Source organism: Cupressus sempervirens, chromosome 2, assembly GCF_028749045.1.
Source record: "Cupressus sempervirens isolate cs-2001-9-10 chromosome 2, ASM2874904v1, whole genome shotgun sequence".
NCBI lineage: Eukaryota > Viridiplantae > Streptophyta > Pinopsida > Cupressales > Cupressaceae > Cupressus > Cupressus sempervirens.
In genome coordinates, this window is record NC_143119.1 from 122,766,575 (window position 1) to 122,789,308 (window position 22,734).

A 22,734-nucleotide genomic window follows, 5' to 3' on the forward strand; every position below is an offset into this window, starting at 1 on the left:
GCCAGGCATTAGCTATTGACTAATAAAACTAGTATTAAGATACAATTGTCTATTCTCCCAATCATCTTATGGTTAAGGAACCACAACATAGAAGAAAGGCAAGAGGCTAAGCCATCTTAAAATGCCTCGTCATATCATCTCGCCTCGCATCATAATTATCTATTTTCAATTGAATAACTGAGAGATGATTTCTATATGCTATACACCATGCCAGGCATTAGGTACTGACTAAACGAGTGATAGATCCCTGTCGAATAAGGAAGTATTTGTAAATAGGGACATTAAACTTAGAAACTAGAACTCTGGACATATTCCGAACTGCATAAGTCTTGGGCTAGAGTGGAGGTTTTCTTTACTCCGTTCTTTCCTATCAGTGCTCCGCACATTATAGAGATTGTATTTATTAATTTTTTAACATTAATAAAATAATCTTATGATGTCAACTTTTTACCAGTCAAAAAACATATTATTTTATTAATAATATATTATTGGATAATTTATTTATTTAATTTTATTATTATATCTTATCATTCAATTCGAGTTTGTGTAGGAGATATCACATTGACATTTATTGCAAGAGAGCTGTAGATTAAACTGAGAAGGAGCTAGATACAAGAAAGGCATACAATATTGCACCCCCAAACAAATCAGTAAACAAACTTTGGTCTTCTGATACATTCATGAAAACAAAGTCTGAAAGGCAACAAATAGTAATCTTAGATTTCATAAATATGTTGACCTAGTCCTCATAAACCAATATAGTCATAAACCAGGCATAAATAGAAGCAACGAAGAATCTTTTAGGGCCCGTTTGTTTGTCGGCATAGGAATAGAAAATTAGAATGAAAAATCAGAATAGGAATGGAAATGTGGAATGTGAATGGGAAAGAGCAATCCCATGCTTGTTTGGTTAACTTGGTATTTGATTGGGAATATGTTACTGCCTTGTTTGGTTGTACAAAAATGGAATAGGAATAAGGTGAAGTTTTGTATTTTTAAAAATAGATATAATAAAAAAAATGTTTAAAAAAATAAAAATAAAAAAAAATCGAATTTAAAAAAAATTAAAAATTTAACCATTTAAAAAAATAAATAAAAAAATTAGATTGGGAATAGGAATGGTCCATTCCAATAACAACTATTTTTTGGAATGGACATATGCTCATTTTAGGGGCAAAATTGGAATATGTTTGCCTATTCCCTATTCCGATTTGGGGTACCAAATGGAGAAAACATTTCCTATTCCTATTTTCCTATTCCTATTCCAGTAAAAAAATGGGGCCTAAGATTTTAGATGGATAGATATACGAAGTGGTAATGTGTATGCAATATTTTTGGTTTGGTTGCCAAAAGGTTTAAAAAGAAACCAATTAGTTTTTTCAGTGCAACATTTATGTTGTCTCTACCAAGATTAGCTATTGATAGGACCTCTAATGGATTTACACAGGACTACAAATGGAAATGAGTTTGGCACACATGCAAGAAACTCCACCCTTCTCAATAATTGCCACAACAACAGTTATAGGTGTTCCATTGAAGACTGATCCCAATCTTCCTATAGGATCACCTCCTGCTCTCTCATTGTCCTCTGGGTATGTTTAGTTTACATTGATTTCTTCGATTTCAAAATTCATGTTCCATAGGTTTTAGCAAGGAGTAATAGAAAATATCTTTAAAAAAATATTGACAACAGAATTTGCGATATTATCCCTTGGAAATACAACATTCATAGTTTTCTTAAGCATGCTTGCATATTTGTTATAGAGAGGAATTGCATGGAACTAGCGTATTGTTGAGATACCTTGGACGCATTGCAACTCTTCCTAATTTTTACAACCGTGATGCACTTCTAACTGCTCAGGTGCTCATCATTGCCATTGTTTGTATAGTTAAGGGCTCATTTGGCTATGGGAATATGAAAATAGGAATAGGAATACCTATTCTAGAATACTTATTCTCAAATAGAAAATGGGGTTACGTATTCCTTTTATTGTTTGGTTCACCCATAATTTGATGCGGAATACACGAACTCAAAAATTTATGTTTTCTAAACTAAAAAAAATAGGAATAGGAATACGTATTCCTATTCCACCTATTTAGGTGAAATAACAAATCCTCATTTTTTGGGCCAAAATTGGAATACGTATTCCAATTTTATTCCTATTCCAATTTTGATTTGGTGCATCCAAATAGAGAATTCAAAATTTTAAGAATATAAATATGCCTATTCATTACCAAAGAAGAGCTCCCTAAAAGTAAAATGAGGGTTATGACACTCCTCATAAGTGGTTGTATGGAGGTGTCTTATTAGCTCTTCTGGAATTTAGTGACAGAATTCGTTTAATAAATAAACACAAATTTTATTTTGGGAGGTCCAATGTCCTGTCTTCGTCATAAGAAAAGTCGAATGTCATTGGCCCTAAAAAATTATTACTTTGTCATGTCAATTGTATATTTTGCTTGTCAATTGTGCATGTGGACAATTCTATTTTTTATTAATGTTTAAAATGATGCATTCAATTATAATAACAAAAAATAAATGTAGAAATTTTCAGTGAACATGTAATTTTTCTCAAGGTAATATTTCACATAGAACAATATCACTCTAGCATAATAATAACAGGGATGCAAAGCGTCAAAGTTTTGCGAAGCTAGAAAATTATAGTAATTGAAGTGTATTTTTCAATATAAAATATGAATTATAGTAGAAAATTTTACAATTAGACATAATAAGGGAAAGCGGAAAGATGAAGGGAAGAGCGAAAAAAGTTAGTGTCATATATACTAAAATAAAGTACACAGCCCTATTATCAAAGGAGATCCAAGTTATCCCATTTGAAACTCAAAAAATAGGTAGCTTCGTCCATAACAAGCAAAAACCCTCTCAATCTCATTCTATCTCAAAACCCTCCAAAATTTCAGTAGCAAATAACATACCCTTAGGATCCAAAAACCCCAAATTGATTTGTCCCAAATGCATCAAACTCATCTATCCGCTAATCCTGGCCATTATATCCTGCCACAAAGAAAAATGGCTCTCCTAAAATCCAACTAGTATACATTAGGGATTACCAAGTCTAATGCCTTAGAAGCTAAGAAAACTCTGGTCAATCCACCCCTGAAATCTTTTTTCAATATAATAAATCCATTAGGAGAAGAGAAAAAGACTCAATCCTCTGCCCTACACCCCAACTCCCACCTAGTCCAAATTATCAGTAACCAACATTCTGAACAAAGGTGGGCAAATTTTCTAGAAGTTGGGATATATGAATATTGGAATGGTTTAGTAAGGAAAACTCCTAGCTTAGTAAGATGGATCTAGGGAGTATGCAAAACTAGGTAAGTATTTCTATCATATCAAATAGATTGATTTATTTTCATTGTGATAATATTAATATCAAAAACCATTTCATTTCAAACTCTCAATGGTTCTTTAAGGGGTATTCCTTAAAAAAAAATCATAGGAACCAAACCTACATGAAAATAGGATTAAAAGAGTTAAGGTCCCTACCTGGCTTATATGCAAATCTTTGCCCCTTGAATTAAATCAAATCCAAATATTATAACAAATAGTTAGAGATTTGGGTAATTGTTTAGCTTTAGAAGTAGGAGATCCTCTTTCTAGTGATATCAAGTTTATTCTAGATCTGGAAGTAGGATCAACATAAATTAACAAAAAGATCATTACAAATAGGTCTCTATATAACCTAGCATTTGGAAAATATGAAGGTAAAATTAAGAAAATAAAAAACTTGGATACAACAATACCTCTCAAATACCTTAAAAGAACTTTAGACATAAGAGGATTTATTTGAAAGTAGTAAGGGAAGATAAGAATTCAGAGGAAAGGTGGAGGGAATCTTAGAACCTTACCCTAATCTTATGAGCCCAACAAAAATATGCAAGATGAAAACATAAGAAAGAGAAGAGGGAGAAATTATAGACACGACAAAAGGAAACAAGGTAGAGAGTTTTGAAAACGAAGAAATAGAAAGTATCTTTGTTTCCAATATCTCAAGGTGTTATAAAAAAATGAGAACATTATAGGAATATGAGCATTGTCAAGAAAAAAACACACAATCAGAAGAAACAAAGTTGCGTTTAAAATTGTATAATAAGAAAATTTATGATTTATTATTAATAGAAGCATATATAAAAGATCAATTTAAGTTATGGGAAAAGGCACATTCAGATCATGTGGATTCTCATAAAAAGGGAAGAGAAAAAAAAGCCGAGTGATATCAATGGATCTAAAAAAGAGATTAACTAAAATGAGCACCAAACCAAACCAAAGTTAGAGGCACCAGCTAGAATAGAAAATCAAGACAAAATCATACAAAGGAAAAAGGACACCGCTGATAACAGTAAGTAACCTAATATAAATAGGAAAGAACAAGAAAAAAAAAAAAAAACAGAAGAGGACAGAGAGAAGCACAACAAAGAAGATTCACAAGAAATTACTCCCAATGAAGAACAAAAGAAATAGCAAATCATCATACCACTAGCTTCTTCAAAACATTGGGGTAATGTGACTATTAGGAATAAATCAAAGAAAAGATCACACAAATTCTGGAATACTCTAGAAAATGGAAAAGACCCTTGGGCAACTAATGACAGTAGTAGACAATAAGATCAAAAGGAAGTAACTCAAAATGAAGGTATTCAAATACCAACTAAAGTATCAACCCTTCTAGACAAGATATAGGTTATTGGTTTAGAGGATTAAAATGTTTGGGCAAAATACAGAATGGTGACAATAAGATATGGGAAGAATTCAAAATTTTAAAGGAAGTAGAGCAAGGTTGGGAGAAGACGAATCCTTGAAGTATTGAACAAGAGCAAGAAAGGGATAGGGACCTAGATTTGGAGGGAATAGATATTGAGGAGAAGCTATTGAAAGAGATAGAAGAGGAAGAAGGAGATTTAGATAGAGTTAACATCTCAAATAGCATAGGAAAAGACCAAAACCATTTGGAAAATCTTGGGATAGCAATTAACTAAGAAGGTCTCAAAAATCTAAAATGTGGCAAGGAAAAAATGAAGAGATGGAGAAAGTCACTTGAGAATAGCAATAGGACAAGCTAAGAACCAGAAAAAGATTATGGAAATCTTGAATTTAGGGAAGGGGAAGATCCTTCCCACAGACCAATGAGGATAACAACTTGGAATGCTAGAGGCTTAAATGCCCCTAGCAAAAAACACTTGGTAAAGCACACTACTACATTTGGGCCTGAATTGCGATGGTAGGTCATCACAATTATGATAGTAAACCATTGCCCACCTGACATTAGTCAAAATTGGCTCTCGCCAGACAGGTGTCAGACTTCTGTTGTTGCAAGTTGCGATGGAAAGGGTTATCATTGCAATTGTGACACTTGCAGATGTTGTAAATTGGGCTATCGTTCTAGCAAACTATTCATTTTCATTGTAAGCATTATGACAGAAATCTGTCAAATACACCATTGCAATTGCAATGTCAGTGTGACATAAATGATATGGATCTGACAACAAGCTGTTGGAAACCTCCGTCGCAATAGGGATGGGCATGTGGCAAGAATGTTGTGGGATCAATGGCCAACCATTGCAATTGTGACATCATGTTGTATTAATTAAAAAAAAATTGGCAACAAATGTTGAATAGCTATGATGCAATCATAGGTTAATAATGAGCTTCACTTGGTTTCGAGAATAGTTTAATATTCTCTACTAATCAGGGCCAACCACGTAAAGGTGGAAGCTCATTCCCCCCCCCAACATCTAAATTCCTCACTAACATCTAAAATCTTTAACAAATGATCAATGTTTAAAGTACAAAAAAAGGTTCTAGACCTACAAAAGTGACATCACTTTCCCATCTTCTAGTGCATGTCATTTTTCCCTCGCATCCAAAATAAGATTTTGTCACTATGAATCAAGAATGTACGTGTAACTACATTCTTTATGCATGGGCAATAGGTGGAGCTAAAAAAATGCAACACGATTACATTTATTTAATAGGTCTATTAAGTTTTTAAAATTATAGACCATCATCACGAAGAATGTTCGTGATGGTCTATAACTTAAAATACCTAATTAAAGACCTCTAACAAAAATGCAAACCTGATGCATTTTTCAGCTCCGCCTGATGTCGTATGCATATGAATTGACATTGCATATTGAACTATGGCATCCTTCTGCATTGCCTGAAACCAAGAGATTCACACAATTAGTTGTCATATAATCATAGGTTATTATTGAGCTTCACTTAGTTTCGGGAATAGTTTAATATTCTCAACTAATCAGGGCCAACCACGTGAAGCTAGAAGTTCATTTGCCCCCCAAACATCTAAATTCTCTATTAACATCTAAAATCTTTAAGAAAGGATCAATCTTTAAAGTACCTGGAATGTCCTCATCGCCTCTTGCTACTCTCAGGGGAAGTCCATCTTCATTGCTCATGGGCAATTCATCACACAGATACATCTAGGAATGTCCTCATCACCTCTTGCATAAAATGAATCCAATATTAGAAAATGCCAACTCAGAAATAATAGTTCAAGTGAAATAAACACATGAAAAATGAGAGAGAGAAAGAGGAATCTACTTACAAATAGGCATTGCCATCGCATCTGTGGCCATGCTACATGTTGAGTGAGTTTTATTGTTTTTTTGTTGTGCCAAGATCTCTTTTTTTATATACATACATACATACATATACACATATATAGATATACATATGTATATACATATATACATACATACAAACATACATACATACATATACAGAGATCACAAGGACATGATAATGAGATGCAAAGATCACAAGGGAACGACAACCTGTTGAGTGAGTTTTATGTTTTTATGTTGTGCCAAGAGCTCTCTAATTAGCAACATACAAATGGGGAATGAGTAATGTCGTGTTCTTTTTTAATAATCCATAATCCACAATCCACAATCCACAAGATCTCTATAGTGATGCCCAAATTAACTTCAATACCTAGCTAATCAACAAGTAGACCAAGTTAACCGGGTGATGACTCGGGCATGTATTATTTCCATTTATCATATGGTTGCAATGTTGGAGGCAACATTTTTTCAAAAGTTGTAGCAGTTTTGTATCATTGGCCTAATTTTAATGAAGTAACAAAGTGGTTTTTAGAGTGGAAAGGACTATTTCTCCCCGAGCTTCTTGCTAATGAGAGGATAAGAAGTCAGCTAAATGTAGCCCTTGAAATGATAAATCAACTTTTAGAGGGTATGACCGTGGAACAACATGGGGCTAGATAGAGTGTAAGCTATCTTAGGGTGATGGGGTAGCGCTAATTTGAGGCACTTCAACAGCTATCTTAGGGTGATGGGGTAACGCTAATTTGAGGCACTTCAACAACAACAAGCAACAACAACATGTGCTCAACAAAAAGTCTCAGCTTCCATGGGTAGTGAGATTCACCTGAATAATTCCATGGGTGCACCGCAGTTGAGTTTGAAGGAAGTGATTGTAATATATGCACAAGAACATGACATCCAATTTTTCCCTATAGTGGGACACACACAAGATGGTCTTCAGGTTTATGGCTTTGGAACTCTTAGTATCTATCTAGATTTCATAAATCAACAAGTGCTTGCATAATCTAGAGATAGATAGGTGATTGCATCATGGAGTAACCAGTTGAGATGTACTGTAATCGAACTGGAGGAAATCATTGATATACCAAACATATAATGAAGAGGAAACTTGAAAACTTGAATGTTGAAATTACAACACAATGTGAAGTTGATTTTAGATATAAAAAAGAAAAAAGAAAACACGCCATAAATCATTCCTAATTTTATGTTCACAACTCAAATGCTCTCCCATGGCTTGAGCTAAAACCCTCATTATTGCATCCAAAATTAAGGAATAAAATATGATTATGTCCCTAATGGAGAATTGAAATGTAATTTTTTCGGATTCCACTTAGCACTGTGTTGACAAATTCAAGAAATTCTACTACCATGCAAATTAACTTACATTGTTTCCAGAGCTTAGGCTCTAACAATAGTCAAAAGGTAAATTATTGTCCAAGAATGTGCTAAAAAAAAGCAAGAGTACATATTTAGAATGAACATAGATGTTAGAAACAATGAAGAAACATATAATCCTCTTTTACATAATCAGAATTATGTCAGCGATGAACTCAAGAAATTGAGCAATCTAGGAGGTGCTCAGCCAGATATTCTAGCTATCTTGGGTGATTTGGTGAGAGGCTTCTGCAAGGGAATGAGCCTTGTGAGTTACATATAATGCCTTAAAATAGTTATGTGCTACCTAACTATGTCCAAGGCGTTTGCACACTGGAGGCATACTCTGCCTACTAGGTTGCCTACATACTCATATCCACGGGATCAAGACCCTTGAATTGCTCACTCCAACGAATATGTAGTTCTATTTTCTAATTGTTTTGATGTACTTGTATTCCTATAACCATTGGTGAGCTTTACTCACCTAATACAACTCTTCCCGATCATACACCCACTCGGGCGGATCAGGCAGTTTTCTATAATTACAATACTATAATACCCTAATGCAACCTTTGTGTTGTAGTTTATAGTTACTGTAAGGTTAACCTATATACATCCTAACTCACTCCTTATATATTTCAAGTGAAATAAACACATGAAAAATGAGAGAAAAAAGAGGAATCTACTTACCAATAGGTGTTGTCATTGCATATGTGGCCATGCTACCTGTTGAGTGAGTTTTATTGTTTTTATGTTGTGCCAAGAGCTCTCTATTTATATACATACATACATAAATATGTATACACACACATATATACATATACATATGTATATATATGTATATACATACATACATATAGAAAGATCACAAGGGCACAACAATGAGATGCAGAGATCACAAGGGCACCAAAAATAAAATGCAGTAATCACAAGGGCGCACACACACACACACACATATACATATATACATACATACATACATACATACATACATATGCATACATACATATATGAATACATACATATATACATATGTATATATACAAAGAGATCTTTTTTAAGGTGCTAAGTGACTTAGCTCAAGAACCTCCACAAAAATAATGCAGACCAGGAAAAATGTGTAGAGTTCGCAAGAAATTTTACAAAACATATCATAGCAGATATTTTTACAAAGAAACAAGCCATAACCCAATTAAATGGGTCTAGTTGCTGATTATCTAGGTTGAAATATATGTGTATTTAACTGTGTTATGGATTCTGCAAGGGAATGAGCCTCATGATTATGGCATTTACATAGAAGCGAAACTTGCTTTTTCAACTCCTTACACTCAACTCTTCACTGAAGTTAGTCTCCTAGCAGTGAGAATAACTACTACAAATTCTTGGGAGCCAAGGGACCTTGAACCTATGTTACATTTTCTTGAGGCATGGGAGAAGTTACTACTGGCTTTAATACTTCATAACATTCTTAGATACTTGGGATGCAGAGATCACAAGGGCACGACAATGAAATCCTAGATCTCCACATGATATATACATACATACATATATACATACATATACATACATACATATACATGTATGTATGTATGTATACATAGAGATCTTTTTTAAGGTGCTTATTACATATTAGCTACACAATAACAAAATTGATCCAGCTACATACATATTCCATAATCCAAATAATAAAACAATAAAACTCACTCAACCTGTGCTAAGTGACTTAGCTCGAGATCCTGCACAAAAATAATGTTGATTATTCCTTTTATTGTACCTAATTTGATGATAGTTCTACAGGAATTTGTAATCAACCTAGCTAATAAGCAACTAGACCAAATTAATAGCAGTAGTAGATACTTGGGATCCTTGCAAGGAGAGCGTGCCAATACAATTCAAAACTCACAGAATTTAAATCAAGTTATTTATCTACAATTATTTTAAACCTTTAATAAGATAGGCATAAAATACCAAGTCTGCTAGATTCAGACATTCTAGTTAAATTTACTGGCAAACATAGAACAAATAATAACATAGTCCATTAAGTTTCCCAACATGTTCCTACATTTTTAATACCCTATCTTAGCTAATTTTCCTGAATCTAATTGAAGTCAAATTGGAATTTCAAAAACTCATATTTCTTGAGCACATAGAAAACATAGTTATAATTAAGAGGCACAGACAAGAAAACATATTTCAAACCCCATTGCAAAAGAAATCAATCATTAAATATAGACACTCTTTAAAAAGCTGAAAAAAATTGTCCTTAACAAAATTAGATATATTATAGGATTCTATATGATATTTTAGCTAGATTTTCTCGTTGGAAATCATGGCATTTGGAAAAAAAATATAGATTTGAAATAAAGGTTTGTATTAACCAAAACCAAATAAAAATCAACTCAATTAGATATATTCTAGGATTTCTATTAAATAAAGAAACAAGTCTTATCATAAGACATAGGTCTGATCACCTACTTGATTAGTTTGGAATTTTGTTCTCACCAAAAATCATAAAATGTAAGAACAGTTGTGCCAAAAAGAACCTAAATAGATGATTATCATGCACAATCATTTTTTTTTAGCTCTTTTGGCACACATTCTTACAATTTTTTGGCTCAATCTCCAACTAGTCAGTATGTGTTTTGAATTATGTAGAAGCAAAACTTGCTTCTTCAACTCCTTACACTCAACTCTTCATTGAAGTTATTCTCCCAGTAGTGAGAATAGCTACTACAAATTCCTAGGAGCCAAGGGACCTTGAACCTATACTACATTTTCTAGAGACGTGGGAGAAGTTACTACCAAATTCAGTACTTCATAAGATTTTGGATCATATAGTGATGCCCAAATTAACAACAACATTAGATACTTGGGATGCAGAGATCACAAGGGCATGACAACAAAATCCTAGATCTCCACATTGATATATACATACATACATATATATACAAGTATGTATGTATGTATACAGAGAGATCTTTTTTAAGGCGCTTATTACATATTAGCTACACAACAAAAAAATTGATCCAACTGCATACATATTCCAGAATCCAAATAATAAAACAATAAAACTCACTCAACCCATGCTAAGTGACTTAGCTCGAGATCCTGCACAAAATTAATGTTGATTGTTCCTTTTATTGTACCTAATATGGTGAAAGTTCTATAGGAATTTGTAATCAACCCAACTAATCAACAACTAGACTAAATTAACAGCAACAATAGATACTTGGGATCCTCGCAGGGAGAGCATGCTAATACAATTCAAAACCCGTAGAATTTAAATCAAGTTATTTATCTGCAATTCTTTTAAACCTTTAATAAGATAGGCATAAAATACCTAGTCTGCTAGATCCAAACATTCTAGTTAAATTTAATCGCAAACATAGAACAAATAATAACATAGTCCACTAAGTTTCCCAACATGTTCCCACATTGTTAATACCATGTATTAGCTAATTTTCTTGAATCTAATTGAAGTCAAATTGAAATTTCAAAAACTCATATTTCTTGAGCACATAGAAAACATAGTTATAATTAAGAGGCATAGACAAGTAAACATATTTCAAACCCCATTGCAAAAGAAATCAATCATTAAGTACATATACTCTTTAAAAAGATAAACAAATTTGCCCTTAACAAAATTAGATATATTCTAGGATTCTATACGATATTTTAGCTAGATTTTCTTATTAGAAATCATGGCATTTGGAAAAAAAAACATAGATTTGAAATAAAAGTTTGTATTAGCCAAAAACAAATAAAAATCAACTCAATTAGATATATTCTAGGATTTATATTAAATAAAGAAACAAGTCTTATCACAAGACACAAGTCTTCTCACCTACCTGATTAGTTTGGAATTTTGTTCTCACCAAAAATCATAAAATGTAAGAACAATTATGCCAAAAAGAACATAAAAAGATGATTATCGTGCATAATCATTTTTTTTAGCTCTTTTGGCACAATCATTCTTACAATTTTTTGGTTCAATCTCCAACTGGTCAGTATGTGTTTTGAAAAATTATTCTTGGATTGTGAGTTAGGAAAAAGAGAAATATCAAACTTGAAAAAGATGTACATAAATGCAATTAATTTTTAAAATTCAATTTAATAAACTTACAAAGAGAACCATAAAATTATAAGAAACTATTGTGGTTTGTACTATTTGAAATTTATAGTTACAAGTGATAAAGTTATATACCTTTGATTTAGAGAGCACAAATAATGGAAATGAAGTATTGTCGAAGGTGCAAGCTCAACTTGCCCCCCCCCCACCAATATGTGGATGACATCGTTAAGTAGAGAATAGTTACATACAAACATGGTTAAGTTCTACCTAACCATGTCCAAGGTGTCTGCACACTAAAGTCATACTTTGCCTACCAGGCTACCTACATACTCATATCCACAGGATCAAGACCCTTGAACTACTCACTCTAACAAATATGTAGTTCTGGTTTTTAATTGTTTTGATGTAACTATATTCCTTTAACCACTGGTGAGATTTACTCACCTAATACAACTCTTTGCAATCATACATCCACTCGGATGAATTAGGCTGTTTTCTATAATTAAAATACTGCAATACCTGGGTGCAACCTTTGTGTTGTAGTTTACTCTTAATGTAAGGTTAACCTATATACGTCCTAACTCACTCCTTACATAGTTATGTTTAAAAGATTGTGATAATACCCGTGGCCATGCTACCTATTGAGTGAGTTTTTTTGTTTTTTTGTTGTGCCAAGATCTCTCTATTTATATACATGCATGCATACATACATACATACATATAAAAAGATCACAAGGGCATGACAACAAGATGCAGAGATCACAAGGGCACGACAATGAAATGTAGTGATCCTAAGGACATGACAACAAAATCCTATATCTCCACAATCCACAAGATCTCTCTCTATATATACATATATACATCTATACATACATACATAGATACATACATACATATATACGTACATACATACATACATACATCTACATATGCAATTTTATCACCTTGGAAAATTGTATTTGATGCTGCTAGTTGGGAACAACTGATTGTTCATTTTATTGTACCTAATCTGATGACAGTTCTACAGGAATTTGTAATCAACTCAACTAATTAGCAACTAGACCAATCGAACTAGGTTATGGCTTGTTTTTTTTTCTAAAAATATCTACTAAGATATGCTTTTCTAAAATTTCTTGCCCATTTTTCCTGGTCTACATTATTTTTGTGTAGGATCTTGAGCTAAGTCAGTTAGCACCGATTGAGTGAGTTTTATTGTTTTATTATTTGGATTCTAGAATATGGGCTTTGTTTTATCATTGGCTTTGTTCAAGTTCTAATTTTAATGAAGTAACAAAGTGGTTTTTAGGGTGGAAAGGACTACATAATGAAGAGGAAACTTGAAAACTTGAATGTTGAAATGCTGAAATGAAAGCTATCGAGGATCCAACACCTATGGTAGAGTTACAACACAATGTGAAGTTGATTTTAGATATAAACAAAAGAAAAAGAAAAACACAACATAAATCATTCCCCATTTTTTTTGTTTGTGGAGAGCTACGTGCGAAAGAGGGTGGAGAGCTTTGAACAAGGGTGGAGAGCTCCAAACTTTGGTGGAGATTTCATTGTCATGCCCTTGTGATTGCTGCATTTTGTTGCCGTGCTCTTATGATCTCTGCATTTTGTTGTCATGCCCTTGGTGGAGATTAGTGAAGATCTAGGATTTCATTGCCATGCCGTTGTGATCTCTGCATTTCATTATCGTGTCCTTATGATCTCTATGCCCTTGCTCTATGATTTCATTATCATGTCATGTCCTTGTGATCTTTGTTCCCTTTGCAACACTACAACATTTGGAGTCAAATTGCGATGGCAATTTGCGACAATGGTGTAATTTGTGGTGTTCAGGCCCAAATGTAGTAGTGCTTGCTCTGCGATTTTCTTCAAGGGGAGAAGACGTACCTATGTAAATGTTCTTTTATTTTCTTTTTGAACATGCATCTCTTTATATTTCCCCTAGCAGGTGATTAGAGAAGCTTCTCTTTATGTATATGTATGTGTATATACATATACATATGTATATATATACATACAAACATATATATACAGAGATCACAAAGACATGACAACAAGATGCAAAGATACATACATATATACATACATACATATATACATACATACATACATGTTGGTCTAAAGAATAATTTTGACAGCTGAGTGTCAAATACACTTAACCATTTTTCACTATACATGCCGAGCAAAGAGTAGGAGCCGAGTCACAGTCATGTGCCGACCAATCTAGTTTTATCAAGTGCCGAGTAATATCAAGTGCCGAGTGATATCAAGTGCCGAGTAATATCAAATGCCGAGTGATATCAAGTGCTGAGTGATATCAGGTGCCGAGTGATACAGTTTTGTTTAGGTGCCCAGCTATCCAAGAAACAACATGTGCCGAGCAACAGTAATGCTTCATGAGCCGAGTAACTCAGAATATCAACATAAGAGTTTGTAATTGCACAAACTATGATGTAAACCATTTTTGTAGCTGACACAAGGTAAATCTCGAAAGATCTAGAGATAAGAACAAATCTTTCACATTTCCTATACAATCTACATGCAACCAATTGTAAAATTGGAAAGGCATGCAACCAATCAGAAAAAGGCAAGTATTGAGCAGGAAATTGAGATTCAATGTGGATCGTAGATCCGTATCTAACCCTAAGTCTTCGAAGTCTTTTTAAGGAAGACAAAAGTCTCACTTTAAAAAGGATGGATGAAAGAGGGAGAGAAAAGTGTTAAGGGAAAAACATAGTGGAATTCAGTGAAAGGAGACATAGAGGGTAAGAGAAGGAATTCAATATTCAGTTGTTCAGAACAAAGCAAAGGAGATGAACAAAAATCAGATCTCAGAGGATCAAAATCAAAGAGAGAGCCAGAACAAGTGCCTGCATTTAGCAATCAAGGATTGCAAACTATCAGGTTTATAATACCTAATACTCTCTTACCATTGTATTAGAAAGGAAACCCTATGTAGATAGGTTGGCTTAACAGCTATTTGTAGATCCTTATCAAAAAGTGAGTAAATCCTTTAACAAGGTGACACTTCATGTAAAGTGTTTGTAAATCCTTTAACCAGGTCACTATTGACACACTGTAAAGCCTTTAACAAGGCAGGCCTTTCACAGGGAAGACCATCAAAAGTGGTTGAACAATATTGCTATAGTAATTTTGTGGGTATCATCCCCACCCCAATTTTACTTTATTTTTGGAGGGTTTCTGGGTCACCAAATTCCAGTGTTATGTGTTGTTGATGCATGTATTAGTTTCATGTTTATTTGATGTGTTTACATGCATGCAATTTACTTTCAGTTAAAAGTTTTATTGGATAAATTGTGATACTTATGATCCACACACCCCCCCCCCCTCTCTCATAAGTATTCTTTCCATATTTGAATATTCCAACAATACATACATACATACATACATGCATCTGCATATGCAATTTTATCACATTGGAAAACTTTATTTGATCCTCACTCAATCACCAAGAGATAATATAAATTGTAAGCACAGATTTTTGCATACTTAGTTTGGTATGAATAGTTTCAATTGAATTTTTCTGAGGAGAGTGAGTCTACTCATGATGATAATGGCTCCATGTATTGCGTCTTTACATGAGAGAGATTTACATATGATTAGATGTTGTTTATGGATATGGGATGATTCATTTGTGTGAATGGTTGATCAGGCAAGTTACAGAAAATACGTGTGTTAGTTGCAAGTAGTTTCATTAATTAGATAAGGGAATTAAATTTGAAAGCAGGATGATCAAAATTGGCATGTCCATCCTTATGATGGATGTCTCTATCTCATAATAGAAAATTACCTCAAACGACAAGTGACAAATTATTAAATATATGGAAAATTAGAAGAACAATCACCTATAATATTTTTGAAGGACAAAAATATAATAAAAATATAATTTGGTGGAAAAAGCCATGAGCTATGTGGCTCCACATTGTGGCTATTCCATTGTCCAGTAGTGGAAACTCTTCATGTTAAATATGAAGATATTGAAATTTAAAAAGATAACTATCAGAGATCTATATTTGTGTTTTAGTGATAATAAATATATAGTCTAATTTTAAGAAAAATAATAGTCTTAAATGTATATGATTAAATAAAATAAACAAGAGTACTAGCTGTAGTTGTATAATTCTAGTATTACTAATTATGTTAAACAAAATGTTCAAAAAAACAACTATGAAGTAACATAAATGGACCATCTGTTCGATCCTATTATGACTTAATGTGAATGCATCTAATCATTACCTAGACAATATTATGCACGAGATCTTTACTCAATCACCAAGAGATAATATAATCTATAAGTACACATTTCTGCATACTTAGTTTGGTATGAATAAATTCAAGTGAATGCAAGGATAATTGCTTGTGTGAATCCAAGACATGAATGATTAATTTAATTTAGCACAAGTACTATCCAATTGTGTATGTATGCATGTAAAGTAGTTCACGTAGTGAAATACATACATGCACATATGCATACAATCATCATAATTAGTTATCCTTGAATCTGACCAAATATATTATATATGAACAAGAGATGCATGTTTAGAAAGAAAAGAAAAGAATATTTACATAGTTACCTCTTCTCCCCTTGAAGAAAATCGCAGAGCAAGGGCATGAAGATCACAAGGAAACAACAACAAAATCCTAGATCTCTACTGATCTCCACCAATGTTCAAAGTTCTCCACCCTCATTCAGAGATTTCCACCCTCTTTCACATGCAACTCTCCACTATCAATAAAAAAAAATGGGGACTGATTAATGTCATGTTTTCTTTACATTTTTGTTTATAATCCATAATCCACAATCTACAAGATCTCTCTCTATATATACATACATGCATGCATACATACATACATACATACATACATACATACATATATACATACATATACATACACACACACACACACACACACATACATACATACATACATACATACATACATATATACATACATACATACATACATGAAAACAACAATGCACTTTTTAAGAGCTTACAATTGTTCAACAAAATTAATGTTTTACAAGAAAATGCATATGAAGAATTATTAGCTCAGAAGCAAGAACATAGTGTTGAAACAATACAAAAAGTGTTGACATGAGAGGTCTGCAAGTGAGGGTGTTGACCAATCTTGAAAACTTGAATGTTGAAATGAAAGCTATCGATGATCAAACACCTATGCCAAAGTTACAACACATTGTGAAGTTGATTTTAGATAAGGTAGAGGAAAATATTCACAAGTTTGATAATCAAAATTTAAGGCATGAGAACAAAGGAGAAGGAGCAACTTTAGAAAGACAACGAGAAGGAATGACTTTACAAAGAGATTACATGGTAGAAACAATAGCTAGACAACATAGAGGATATTATGGGAGCCACTGGATAAAATCTAGGAAAGTGTTGTGGTAGGTACTATGACATTGGAATCACTTGCAAGTGTCTTTGAGAATTTACAGTTCAAATATTGAATGCCTATATGAGTGTTTCAAGGTTGGGAACCACTTCAGCATCCTTTGCAAGGTTTAGAGGTAATGTCATTGTGGCAGGGAATGATCCTTGTGATTATGGCTAATTTCTTTCTAAAAATATCTGGTATGATATGTTTTTGTAAAATTTCTTGCGAACTCTACCCATTTTTCGTGGTCTGCACTATTTTTGTGGAGGATCTTGAGATAAGTCACTTAGCACGGGTTTAGTGAGTTTCATTTTATTATTATTTGGATTTTGGAATATGTATGCAATTGGATCAATTTTTATGTTGTGTAGCTAATATGTAATAAGCACCTTAAAAAATATCTCTAGATATACATGTTCAAAAGGAGATATAAAGAGATACCTATTTAGAAGGAAAAGAAAACAACATTTACATACCCTTGAAGAAAATCGTAGAACTAGGGCATGGAAAAAAAATCATAGAGCAAGGGCACAACACAATAATGAAATCATAGAGCAAGGGTACAACATGGCAACAAAATCACAGAGCAAGGGCACGACACTGAAATCACAAAGCAAGGGCACGACAATGAAACATAGAGATCACAAAGGCATGGAAACCAAATTGCAGAACAAGAGCATAACAACGAAATGCAGAGATATATCACATGAAAGAAATGCACCAAACACATATGCATAATCATGAGGCTCATTCCCTTGTAGATGCCATAACTTAGTTAAATATACATATATATCAAGCCAACTAATCATCAACTATACCCATTTAACTAGTAATGACTTATTTCTTTCTAAAAATATTTGCTATGATATGTTTTTGTAAAATTTCTTGTGAACTCGACCCATTTTTCATGGTCTGCATTATTTTTGTGTAGGATCTTAAGGTAAGTCACTTAGCACAGGTTGAGTGAGTTTTATTGTTTTATTATTTGGATTCTAGAATATGTATGTAGCTGGATCATATATGTAATAAGCACCTTGAAAATGATATCTCTGAATATATAAAGAGATACATGTTTAGAAGGAAATATAAGGACATACATGTTTACAAGGAAAAGAAAAAATATTTACATATGTACCCCTTCTTGCCCTTGAAGAAAATTGCAGAGCTAGGGCACGTAGATCACAAGGGCATGACACAACAATGAAATTGTAAAGCAAGGGCATAACACGACAATGAAATCACAAAGCAAGGGCACAACACGATAATGCAATCATAGAGAAAGGTCATGACAACAAAATGTAGAGATCAGGAGGGCACAACAACCAAATGCACCAATCACAAGGGTGCCACAACAATATTCATACCTCTCCACCTCTTTTGCTTGCAGCTCTCTCCAAAATCAAAACAAATGGAAAATGATTGTCGTGTTTTTTTAATGCTCGTGAGGGAGTCGCAATTATGACGCCAATGTCAGTATTGTGACATTGTCAAGGATAATTGGAAAAAATAAATGAAAATGCCCACAAATTACTTCACTGTTGCAAATTATTGTCACAATTTGACCCCAAATGTTGTAGTGGCATAATTTAACTTTATTTGAATCAGAAATAACACTTATTTAGGAAGTGAAATTGAACAAAGATGAAGGTAGTAAAATAACAAAGAAATTGGGCAATTGGAATATGGATTTAGTAGAATCTAATGGAGCCTCAAGAGGTATAGGAATTGTCTAGAATCCTCAAAAAATAGCATACACTAGTATAACCACAAATAATAATTGGATGGGGAGCAGGATTAAAAGTTTTAGATGTGACTCACAATTTATCCTAATTAATGTATATGGGCCAACCCAAACAAAATACAAGAAATAAATATAGAATGAAATTAGTTCTTTTATAAAAAATTACCAAAATGAGTGTGTCCTGATTGGTGGAGACTTTAATGCAATCTTAAATTTGGAAGAGAAAATTGGACGTTCACTAACAGTAAATTAGGTAACTACAAATTTCAAGAAATGGGTTTGGAAAAATAACTTAATGGACATACCTATTGAAGTTGATGAAAGATCAACCCCATAGCTCCTAAGAATCACTTGCATGCAAACACCTGTCACAGAAAGAGAGAAGCAAAAGATATGGAGGCTAGAATTCCCAGACCCATAGATGAGACATTCTTGATGAGCAAAAAGAGAAATTGTTATTATCAAAAGTGAATGAATAAATTACAAAGAGATCAATCCTTATAAAAGGAGATCAAAAACCTAATAGGTAACTAACATAGGTTGCATGATAATAATTAACAAAAGAATTAATTATTATATGCCCAAAGTTGAGCTTAAGTAAACTACAGATAATAAGTCACTTGATAGTTAAATAAAAATAATTAAATAAAAATGATTTAATTAATAAGGCAATATCTTATTACTCTAACACCCGCCCCCCCCAAGATAAACTTAGGGAGTAGCTAAAAACTTAGAAACTACTACTGAAAGCAAATTTGGGTTCTGATAACAAGGCTTGATGAGGTACCCAAGCACAACCAAATCTCTTTTTGGAGTAGGGTTTTTCCCATGTGGTTTTCTTTATTTCTCCTCTTTTTAGAGATTTGGTTGTGCTTGGGTACCTTATCAGGCCTTGTTACCAAGAGAAGCAAAAGCTATGAAGGCTAGAATTCCCAGATCCATAGATGATACATTCTTGATGAGCAAAAAGAGAGATTGCTATTATCAAAAGTTAATGAATAAATTACAAAGAGATTGTTGTCACAAAATTTTACACCCTTTCCTAAAGTTTTTACCTAAAGGCAACCTTGTGAAACATGGAAACAACCTCCAAGTTGTGGGACTTGAACAATGAGGTTGAGTCTTCGAAGAAGGTTGGCTTCCTTTGCTATTAGGATGCATCTAAACTATGCTTGGAGAGGAAAAGGGAAGAAAGCATGAATGAAACACTTACCTAATCTATCCTAAGTGGGTGATGCACCAAAATAGAGTGTTCAACCTTGTCTTTTCCCATACATGCACAATTAACTATCATGACATCAAAATATACAGATTCAAACTTGTTTAATCAAACAATCACATGTAGATCAAATAACTAGATAAATGACATAAGGAAGAAGAGTTTCACTATACATCATTCATAGGCCAAAAAGAGATACAATCATGTAAATGACTGACAACCACAATACATTGACAAGAGGTAAATAATCCCACATAGTACATCAATGGCTGAAAGAGATAAGGCAGAATGTCATGAAGTTTAGAGGCAAAGGGAATTCATATTGTGTATGCCAAAACAATGCCAAATAAGGGTTACAAAATGTGCCTTTATAGTTCAAGCATAACTCAGATAGCTTCTACCCTAAGGAAAAGCACAACCACTACAATTAAAGATTGTAGAGAACAATCATGCAAATCCAAGAAAGATCTGATTGTGGTACACATCTGGATCCAAAAAAATCATATATTTCACCAATAGAGTCCTGATAAGTGGTGACCATTAACACTTTGATTGGGTAGATGGATAAAATCAGGATGGTGGAGTGTTCCTTATATTTATTAGGCATGGGAAACATTGAAAATAACCAGTAAATGGTTGAGAAGATTGGATCCACCATTAAAGAGCTACTCCTTTATTTCTATCAGCATGCCAAGTAAAAAAAATAGCACGTCAATGATTTTCAACTGCCACCCTGCACTCTTCCTGAAATTTCATTGGTCGAAGACCTTTACATTCTCTAGCTTAGCAAGTGAAAGGTCACCTTTATGTTTTGACTTGAGTCTCACGACCTTACAATCGCCACCCAAGCTCACAAGGATACGTGTCTTCCTGTCACATTATTACTATGCATATGCCTCATGCAACTTTTTGGAATTACAATAGGAAAGGTAAACTTATGAGAGAAGTCAGGGGGGCGTGGGGGGGGGGGGGGGGGTGAATTAGTAGTTTAAACTTTCACCATACATCCATCTCATAGATTCAATGAGTAAAATGAAATAACATGTAAAGCATATGCATCTAAAACATGTAAAATATATAAGCATTCACACACATATGATTACCTAGAAACCCTCCAAGTGAGAAGGTAAAACTGGTGTAGGGATGACACCTATAAATCTTCACTACTTTAGTAATAAAGTGTATCCAATGAAGGTTACAAAGTTTTGATCATGAGACATGATCTACCCTGTGCAAGGTCTGCCCTGTTAAAGGCTTACAAAGACTATTAGGTCTCACTTTGTTAGAGGATTCCAACACCCTATTAGAGGTGTGCATTGCTAAAGGAATTTAACTCACAACTAAGTAAGCACCCTATTAAAGGATTTTAATATAGCCTATTAGGACTACTCTGTTAAGAGATTTTGACTAAAATCACCTGTTAGAATGTCTCAACATTGATCCTACAGTCAACACTTGATTGCTTGATAATAGATCACCTCTAAACAATGTCTTCTTTATCCTTCTTGATCAAATACCTTTTTGTTGTATACTCTTCTCTATCCTCTGTTCTACTCTAACTGATTCTACAATGTTGTCTCACTTCATAACTCTTTAGTCTCACCATGAATGCTTTGTTTGCACATGAAAACTTCTCTCTTCACTCCTTCAACATTCATAGAAAGTTTAGGGTTTGTCCTCCTTAAGAAGACTTTGATGACTCAGGGTTAGGTATGAATCTATGGCTAAGATTCATCCATTTTTCCACTGAATCCTTCCCATTTTTTGATTGGCTACATGTAATTACATTGGGAATCCACCTTGAGATTTGTCCTTATCTCAAAAATATTGTAATTCATCCTAAAGTCGGCTCAAAAATAGTTTACATAGTTGTTTGTGCCATTACAAATAAATATGTCAAAATTGTCTTACTCGGCACCTGAAGTCTCTAATACTTAGCATACACTATCTTCTTGGAACTTTAGTGACTTGGCACATGAGTGGCTTGACACTTCACTCACTATGAACTTGACATGGTCTGATATATATATGTTGTGCTCGACATGTACTACTTGTTCGATATGAACTAAGTAAATAACTTAAGTGTATTGACACTCACTTATCAAAACCAATATAAGATCAACAATCTCCCCTTTGATATGAGTGTCAAAAATACTTGAGTATATATTAATATTCTTAATCTCATGAGCATAACATATCTCAACTTTTCTTATATACGAAACTTCAAAATGTCAAAATTTTGTAACAACTTAGATACCTCAAAATCTGACAACTCCCCCTGAGTTGATAGGT